This window comes from Octodon degus, unplaced genomic scaffold (assembly GCF_000260255.1).
Source record: "Octodon degus isolate 3935 unplaced genomic scaffold, OctDeg1.0 scaffold00017, whole genome shotgun sequence".
In the NCBI taxonomy this organism is placed as follows: Eukaryota; Metazoa; Chordata; class Mammalia; order Rodentia; family Octodontidae; genus Octodon; species Octodon degus.
The window spans coordinates 21,776,645-21,785,398 of record NW_004524593.1 but is presented as its reverse complement, the minus strand read 5'-3'; positions in this window follow the sequence as shown (position 1 = coordinate 21,785,398).

The window sequence follows — 8,754 nt, the reverse complement described above, 5'->3', positions numbered from 1 at the left end:
GGTAAGCACAAGGCCCAGAGTTCAGTCCCCAGTAGCACATGCCATGCCAACCCCGAACCCAGCCACTGAAACCAGGCTTGATGGCGCAAACCTGTAATCCCAGCGCTGGGGAGGCTGAGACAGGAGGATCACTGTGAGTCTGTGCTTCATAGTGAGACCCTGAACCAAATAAATAAATAAGTAAAATGAGAATTTAAAAGAAAAAAAATTTAGATAACTTAGGGACAAAGATGGCTGAGGGCCTGAGTAGAACGAAGGGAGCAGACAGTGTGGGTCGGGGGTGGCATGCAAAGGGACTGCTCCCCAGAAGGGAAGGTGTAGAGGTTCTCAGTGAACAGGCACCAAACAGTACCAACCTTTGACTTAGGGTGTTCCAAGGCTCTTTTTGAAATGCAGGAATAAATTGCTGTCTCTACTGCACTTTAAAAACCTTGCCAAAGTCCTTTGCTGTTGGGATAAAAGGGAAGAGAAGAGTGCTTTTTCTCAGCAGGTTAGAGGCCGCCCTGGAGACCTCCTCCGTGGCCTGTGAGGGCTCACAGTGGGACACAGGGTACAGAGACCTAAGAAATAAAAGGCTCGGGCGCCACCTGCTTGGCCAGCAATGCTGGAGGAAAGCTCAAGCCTCTCAGGGGATGCCCCGGAGCCCAGCAGGTCCCTGTCCTGCACAAGGGACACCTTCAGGAGGACCCCAGACATGGTCTTCTCTCCTCTCCATAGACCTCATGAAGTGCCATAAGGAAGACCCTGCCCATCCCCCCGCCCCGGCCTCACCAGCAGGTTGTGTCCTTAGTAACTGCAGACAGCTCGACATTGACAGTCGGAGAACAGGCAGCCCATTTCCCATCACAACACACACTGGCCCCAGAATAGCCGGGGTGGGGAGAAAGGGAGAACATAGCAGCCTACACTGGTTTTGTTTTTTGTTTGTTTGTTTGTTTTGTTTTTGTCCTTTTTGAGGCAAGATGTCGTTATGTGGCCCAGGCTGGCCTTGAACTCAAAGCAGTCCTCCTGCCTCAGCCTCCCAAGTGCTGGGACTACAGGCATGCATCAGCACACCCACCTCCTAACAGCCTAAACTATAACACTGTTCTTCAGTTATCTTTTCTGCAAACCATACAGCAAGTGTCTGAAGCCCCTTATGTCCAGGCTTTTCTAGCTCTTTATCAAAAGCCATGCCCTGCAGAGGCCCAGCAGGTGCAGTCCCCATGGAGGCTGCCGGGCAGATTAATGTCCTCGATGATCAGCGTGTTCTCTAGACCTACATCCCTCTCCCACCCGTCCGTCTCTCAGGTAGCTTTGAGTCTGTCCACATTGGCCTCTCCACCTTCCTTCTTGGTGTCCTCAGGCCAGTAGGCCAGTGCCGCCCTCTCCCAGTGAATCTGAAACTCCAGGGGCAGCCAGCCAGCTCCAGGGACCAGGATTGCTGCAGCCCCTCCCTGAGCTCTTAAGGCAGTGTTAAGTGGAGCCTCCTGCCCAGAGTGGGCCTTCCTGCTCTTCCGAGTCATGGCTCCTCCTGCCTGAGACAGATCACTGGAGTCGCAGGGTCTCTCTGAGCCCCAGGTGCTTCTGAGTGTCAGACAGCCAACAGTGCACTGTTAGGCCAACTGTCCAAAACTCCTGAGAGGTTTGGGTGGGCTCCAAACTTTGTCCCTTGCTTTTGGCTCTTTGCGGTGAGATGTCTGCTTCATCCTGGCTCCTGGCTCCACCTCAGATGCAAACAGTCCTGGAAGAGGCCAGGAGCTGTGCAGCCGGGCCCTGCCACAGAGAAGGCTGGGAACCACCCCAGCTGGTCCCCCAAATGGCACCCAGCTGGGGCTCAGTGCTGCAGGCAGGCAGAGCCTGGGTCTAAAGTGACTGCCCTGACCAGGGGATGGAAGACGCATTAGGAAACCTGTGAAGTGTGACAAGGTGAAGGAGGTTACCCGGGGCAGAGCAGCGCCAGCTCCTCCAGAGCCCGCCAGAAGAAGCTTCACGTGAGTGTGCAAACCTACGTCCCTCTCCCACAGAGGGACAGGCACAGATGGGACAGCATTTCAGGACTCTCAGTGCAGGTCATGAACTTCAGGAGAGTTGTCAGACCCCCGTGGCCCAGTTGCTAGGCAGCCTTTCCCACGCTCCGCACTTGGCACCTGGAAGAAGGCAAAAAAGGCGAGGAGCCAAAGGTAAAGGCGGAAGTAGGGCTGCTGCCCTCAGCCATGCCTCCAGCTGTCCAGGGGACAACCCCAGCCAAGTCACTCAAAGAGCTCCTATTCTAAATGCAGAAAAGCCTGGTGCAGGGCACGTGCCTGGTCCATGCCACCCCTGGGTGCTGCTCTGTGCCAGCCGCTGAGGTGACTAATACCTGGTGCCTGGGGGCTGAGTGTCCTTTCTGCTATCCAGGGCAAGGCCAACTGAAACCCTCACTTCCAGCTCTGAGGCGCCTGAAGGGACTGGGCAAGCTGCAGGGCTCTGTCTGGAGACCCCGCCGTGACCTGTGAGGAGCCAGACCCTAGCTGTGTGGGTTCAGCGAGTCCAGCTCCTTATAAACTGAGGACTGGTCTGCAGCCCTCGCCAGAGTCCGCGGGGGCCTGGTCAGAGCTTCGTTACTCCCGCTTGGACATGTCAGTTTACAGCTCAAATGTTCAACTGCAAGGTCCTAATTGTCCCAGGGCCCCACACTGTCAGGAAGCGATTACTACTGAAACTGGGGGTGCTCTGAAGTTCTGGTGAAGGTCAAAGTGGATTCTACCTGGGGGAGACTGCAGGCCTCCCTGACATAATTACCAGCAAGGGGCTCTGCTGGAGGTTCAGTGAAACGCGTGGAGTGCCACTCAGCAGGGCCAGGAGTCCTGGCGCGAACTGCCCCAGCCGGTTTCCCGGCTGGAAACAACACCATCTCTACGAAAAGGCTGGTGGCCTACTGTAGACAGGCTTTGCACACATGGCCTTGTGTGACCTCGTCAGCCCCTTGGCAACACTGCACTGTCCCTGCACTGAGACTATCAGGAAAGCATCAGAGGAGACAAGAACCGGCCTCCTAAGGAGGCTGTGGCCCCCGTGCAGCCCAGCGGCAGAGCCATCCAGAGGCCCCTGCCAAATGCCAGGAGACACGAATTGGTGCCTGGTCTCAGGCCCCAGAAATGCTTTGTTTTCTATTCCTCTCCTGCCAGACTCCCAGTTCCTGTTTGCCTTTGAGTGGGAAAATCCCATTTCAAACAAACAAAAATATTTGGACTGTGCCCCCATAGGACACTAGAGATAGCACCCACCTTGCTTGGGCACTGGGTTTCAGAAACCTAGAGCCTGAACAGGGAGCCACACTACAGTCCAGAGAGGACAGTCTGGCCTGCAGCCCCATGTAGGCGCCACCCTACCATAATGCTGTCTCTCAATTTTCTAGTTAAAAAAGGATATGAAAGTTCAAGGGACAAGGCTCAGCTATCCCTTCAGAGACTTAAATACTTGGATGCAGGCTTACTTCTAGGAATGGCCACTGATGAGGGACCGGATCCAGCACTGTCTATCTCAGGTCCCCTGCCGCCAAGTCACAGCTTCACTCTTTCCTGGGACCGGCCCACTTCTGCCAAATCTGATGTCTGATTCTGGACTAATGACAACACCTCAGAATTAGGCCACCAGAGGTCCTGAGGCGGAGCCTCAGCATGGACAGAAGCGTTTATTCCTTATGTGCTGTTGTCAGGGCCAGCGAGAGAGCTCAGCGAACTAAGTGCCTGCTGTGGCAAGCGCAGGGACTAGGGTTGATCTCCGGTCCTGCATGCTGCGCCGGCCCTGCTCCCAGGGCGCACTGAGCCGGTGACCAAGTCCAGGCATGGCGGCGCACTCCTGTAATCCCGGTGCTGGGGAGACTGCAAACAGGACCACCACTGGGAATCCAAGCTGCGTAGTGAGACCCTACACCAAGTACATAAAAAAAGACTATACCTTAGGTCGAGTTTCTTTCCATTTTACTCTATCTGCTGCACCTTCCAGATTTTATTTATTCTTTCAGGTTCTTACACTAGGGAGACAATATGATGTTTACCCATGGGAGGCTTATTTAGATGAGGGAAAGACAAAAGACAGAAAAAAAGAAGGGGGAAACATGTAAGTATATACACAGGAGAGCAGAGACAATTGTACTACTAATTTCTATTAGTTTTTTGGAGGTAGCAGTTCATGTTTAATTTTTACTTTGATCATCTATATGCTAGTAGTTGTAATATGAGCGACTACATTGAGGACAGCAATGTACAGTATAACGACCACGGCCGAATACCTTTCATCTTGTTCTTTTAAATATGTGCCACCTGGGTCTCATCTATTAGTTTTATGCTCTCTTTAAATTACATTTAAAAGGGGGTCCTGCCCCTTAGCTCAGTTCTTTAAGTGGCTGCTTCAACAAAGCAGTCAGGCTCAGGTTGCTGGGGTTTGATCCCCACAACTCAAGCCAGCCAAACCTGCCCTGAAGGCATTTGGAGAAAAAAAAATTAAAAAACTATAAAGTAAAAAGGACAAGGAAAACGTTAAGGTTTCGTGAAAGGTAGAGCTAACGTTTAATCGCTCGATTGATCTCACATGCCTTATCTGCTAATCTAAGCAACACAGTCAATGATAATACATAAGGTAACAATCATTGTTAATTTTCTATTGTTTTGAAATTTGGTACCATTTTTATTGTTTTATGTTGCTTTCTTTTTGTCTACTCTTGCTTTTTTCTCTTTAAAATTTAAAAGAAAATAGACAAAAGTGACTGACAATGCTGTTTAAGGTATAAAGCATGACCTCACTCCTGCTCCACCACTAGGACTACCCAACTTAAGAAAAACCCTGTTTCCATGTACCAGAAAAGAGAGGAATTGCTCTGAATGACGTGACCCAAGAGCTAAGGCAGGGACCCCTCTTACTGGCATACTTTCCAAAAATTAGATGGAGTGGCTGCTGATGGCTACCCTGCCTGAGGGCAGTAGCAGCTATGGCTATGCTTAGAGAAAAAGCCACAAAACTGACTTTGGGATAAAAAGTCAGAAGTCCTGAACCCCATCATGTCAGAGCTGTCCTTGAGACCACAGGTTGCTTGTGGTTGACAGGGACAGCTCGCAAATTACCTGGGCATCCTTCTAGACACTCCTGAAGTTACCATAAGGACCTAATCTTTACCATTTTGGGGGTTTTTTGTTTTTGTATTTTTAGGACAGGGGCTACAAGGGTCTCACTGCACAGATCAGACTCATAGTGATCCCCCTGTTTCCAGCCTCCCAAGAGCTCCCAGTTGCCATCTCAGCACGCCCTGGGGTCGGGGCCAGTATGGCATACCACGGATCAAACCACGGCCGCTGTGTCTGCCTGACCAGCGCTTTAATCCGCTGAGCTGTTTGGCCGGCCCTGATCTTTTCTAAATTCTGCCTCACTGATGTCTGCAGGCTCAGAGGTCAGCTCTGTTGTGGACAGCTGAGTCCCTAGACCTATGCAAGTGGGCAGAACGTGAGTGACCTGCCCCTCTGAGACCCTGAGAGGGTCTTTTTTTAAAATAATTTATTTTACTTTATTTTGAAGAGTAAAAACAGAAACAAAAACAAATAGAAAAGACAGAAAGGGTAACATACAACAATGCATATGTTACAGATTTTCAAGACAGGAATAGCTAATTAACAATGGCTGCTACATTATCTATCTTTATCACCAAATCTGTTGCTCAGATTAGCAGCTATAGTTATGCAACATGGGAGAAATAATTGAATATTGGCACTTGCTTTCAAGAAATCTTAATCTTTTTCTTGTATTTTTTGTTTTAATTTATTTTAAAGAGAGTATAATAATTGATAAGACATTAGGAATGGTACACATTTAGAAGACCAAGATGAGAGGCATTCAGCCGTGGGCTTTGTATTATACATCGCTGTCCTCGACTGCAGAGGCTCATTTCACTGATGTAAGCAGCTTTGTCTGAGAGAGACGTGTAAGTTAGGTTTTGCTGTTGTTAGTACATGAGAGATCACTGAAGCTAGTCCCCTGCCCCTGGGATAAAAATTCAGAGGTCCTAGCCCTGACTGGGCCGTTAATATTAGGGAAGGACAAGACGCGCATGCAGTAATGTGGAAAGAAGGGGATTTTCTAGCTAATAAATTATCAAATCATCTATCCAAATACCTTCACCGGAAGAGAGATAGCTTCTTTGCTTTTGTTTTGTTTCGTTTTTTGTTTGTTTGCTTTGTATTTTAGGGAAGGGTTTACAGGGTGCTCAGGGTCTCACTACTAGATTGGACTCATAGTGATCCGACTGTTTACAGCCTCCCAAGAGCTGGGATTATAGGCGGACGCCACCACGCCCAGTCTCAATTGCCATCTCGGTGCACCCTGGGGGCGGGGCAAGCACGGCAGGCCCAGGGATTGAACCCCTAGTCCCTGCACCTGCTTGCAGTCACTTTAATCCACTGAGCTATTTGACTGGCACTTGATAGCTTCTTTAATAAATGGTGCTGGGAAAACTGGCTCTACACATGCTAAAGATTAAAACTGGACCCGTATCTTCCACCATGCACTTAACTAAATTCAAAATGGATCAAAGTCTAAATATTAAAACAGAAACTTTAAATCTTCTGGGAGATAGACTAGGCAGAACTCTTAGAGACATCGGTGGAGGCAAAGACTTTATGAATAAAGCCCTGATCACACAGGAACTATCACAGAGAATCAACGACTGGGATCTCATCTCATTAGAAAGCTTTTGCACAGTAATAGAAACCACCAACAGAGTGAAGGGACAGCCACAGTGTGGGAAAAATGCTTGCCCACTGTTCCTCACAGAATTACTATCCAGAACATAGAACAAAAAAAATCAGACGTGCCAAATTTAATGTCCTAACCCAAAATATGGGCGCCTGAGATGAATATACACTTCTTGGATGAGAAAATACAAACATATATATATATATGAAAAAGCACTAAGACAGGGACCCCCGTTATTAATTGTCCTCAAATTAAAACAACACTGAGATTCTGCCTCACCCAGAAAGAAGGCCTGTTATCAAGAAATCAGCCAATAACAAGTGCTGGAAGAGCTGTGGGGGCAAAAGGGAGCCTACTCTGCTGTCGGTGGGGGGACAGCCTGGTGCCACCACGGGGGCAGTTAATGTGGAGATCCCTCAGGACACTGGGATGGAGGTCCCATTTGACCAGCTATTCCCCTCTGGCTGTCTTCCCAGAAGAATTAAAAACATCGTACCACAGCAACATGTGCACACTCATGTTTGTAGCAGCATAATTTGTAATAGCTAGACCTTGGAAACAACCCAAATGTCCACCAACCAAGGAATGGTTTAAAAAAGTGACATTTTTTGCACAACGGAGTACTATATAGTTATAAAGATGGATAAACTGAAGACTTTCATATGTAAATAGGTGTGACTCAAGACCATGCCAAAAGTGAAGTAGACCAGATACACACATGCAACCACCATCTTTTCTTTCTGGTATGACAAGCTGAAAGAGTGAATAAGAACCAAAATGTCCAGTAGGCACTGTAAAATGGGAGGAAACTGAGACTCTGGGGTGGGGGAATGGAGAAAAGGGAAAGGGGAAATATATATGTAGTAGTTAAGGTATACTACTAATTTCATTCATCGAAAAGAATATATAATGGGGCCGGGGAGATGGCTCAGTGGAATAAGCACTTGCCTGGCAAGCGCAAGAGTCTAAGTTCAATCCCCGGTTCCACAAAAAAAAAAAAAAAAAAAAGAATACATGATACTATTGCAATATTGTTTGGCCAATTCGATGCCTGTATCTTGTACTCTGAGTAACTAAGTTAAATTGTAATACACAATGTATTAGCCATTTCTACCCTCCTATTATCTTGTTTGGAAATTTTGTTTTATTTTTCTCTTTAAACTTAATTAAATAAATAATCATCCATAAAGCCCCAATGCAAAATTCTACAATTCCGAGAAGCCATCCACCTTCCCCAACAGTTTGCTGTCATTCCTCAAAGATGCACCCAAGGGACCTGGCCAAAATCTCCGTGGGAAACGGGAAGGCTGAGAGAGAGGCAGGAAGAGCAGCCTCGTCTCGCTTACTCCCAGTTCCTGAGGGACTGTAAAGCCCGTCTGTACCTCAGGAAGATGACTAGGTCTTAACACAGGAGGAATAAGTGGGGACTGTCATGGTTCATATCTAGGTGTCCCCCCAAAGCCTCATATGGTCACTGGGGCGGCTTCCAGAGTTGGTGATTAATTCATGACCCAGTGCTGGGATTATGGGTGGGAGTGCTGCCCGCGCCCTGGGACAGACAGCCTGAAGGCCCCGTAAGGAGAGGGAGAGAGACTTGCTGCCGCTGCCTGTGCCTCCGCAGCCGCTGCTCCTCCTTGTTGCTCTTGCTCCTTTTGCTGTTTTTCACCGCCATGAACTGCTGTCCTCTGCCACGTGCCAATCTGTCTTGGAGCTAGCTAGGTATGGACTGAAATCTCCAAATGCTATGAGCTAAATAAGCCTTTCCTTCCTCGATTTTAGCTGTTGGGTATTTTGTCCCAGCAATGAGAGAAAAGTAAACGAGACAGGGAGCATGGTGGCATCTGGGAAACAACCTGTCCTTCCCCAAGGGACATGGTGGAAGCCTTTACAAGTCCTTCATGATCCTTCCCACACGGGAATGGAGGCTACACGAGAGGCAGGCACCGGGGTCTTCACAAGAGCAGGGGCAGGGGCTACGTCCCCACAAGTCTGCAAAGCTTGTCCACCCTGTGCCTACAATAACCCTGGCAAACCCAGACCTCCCACACA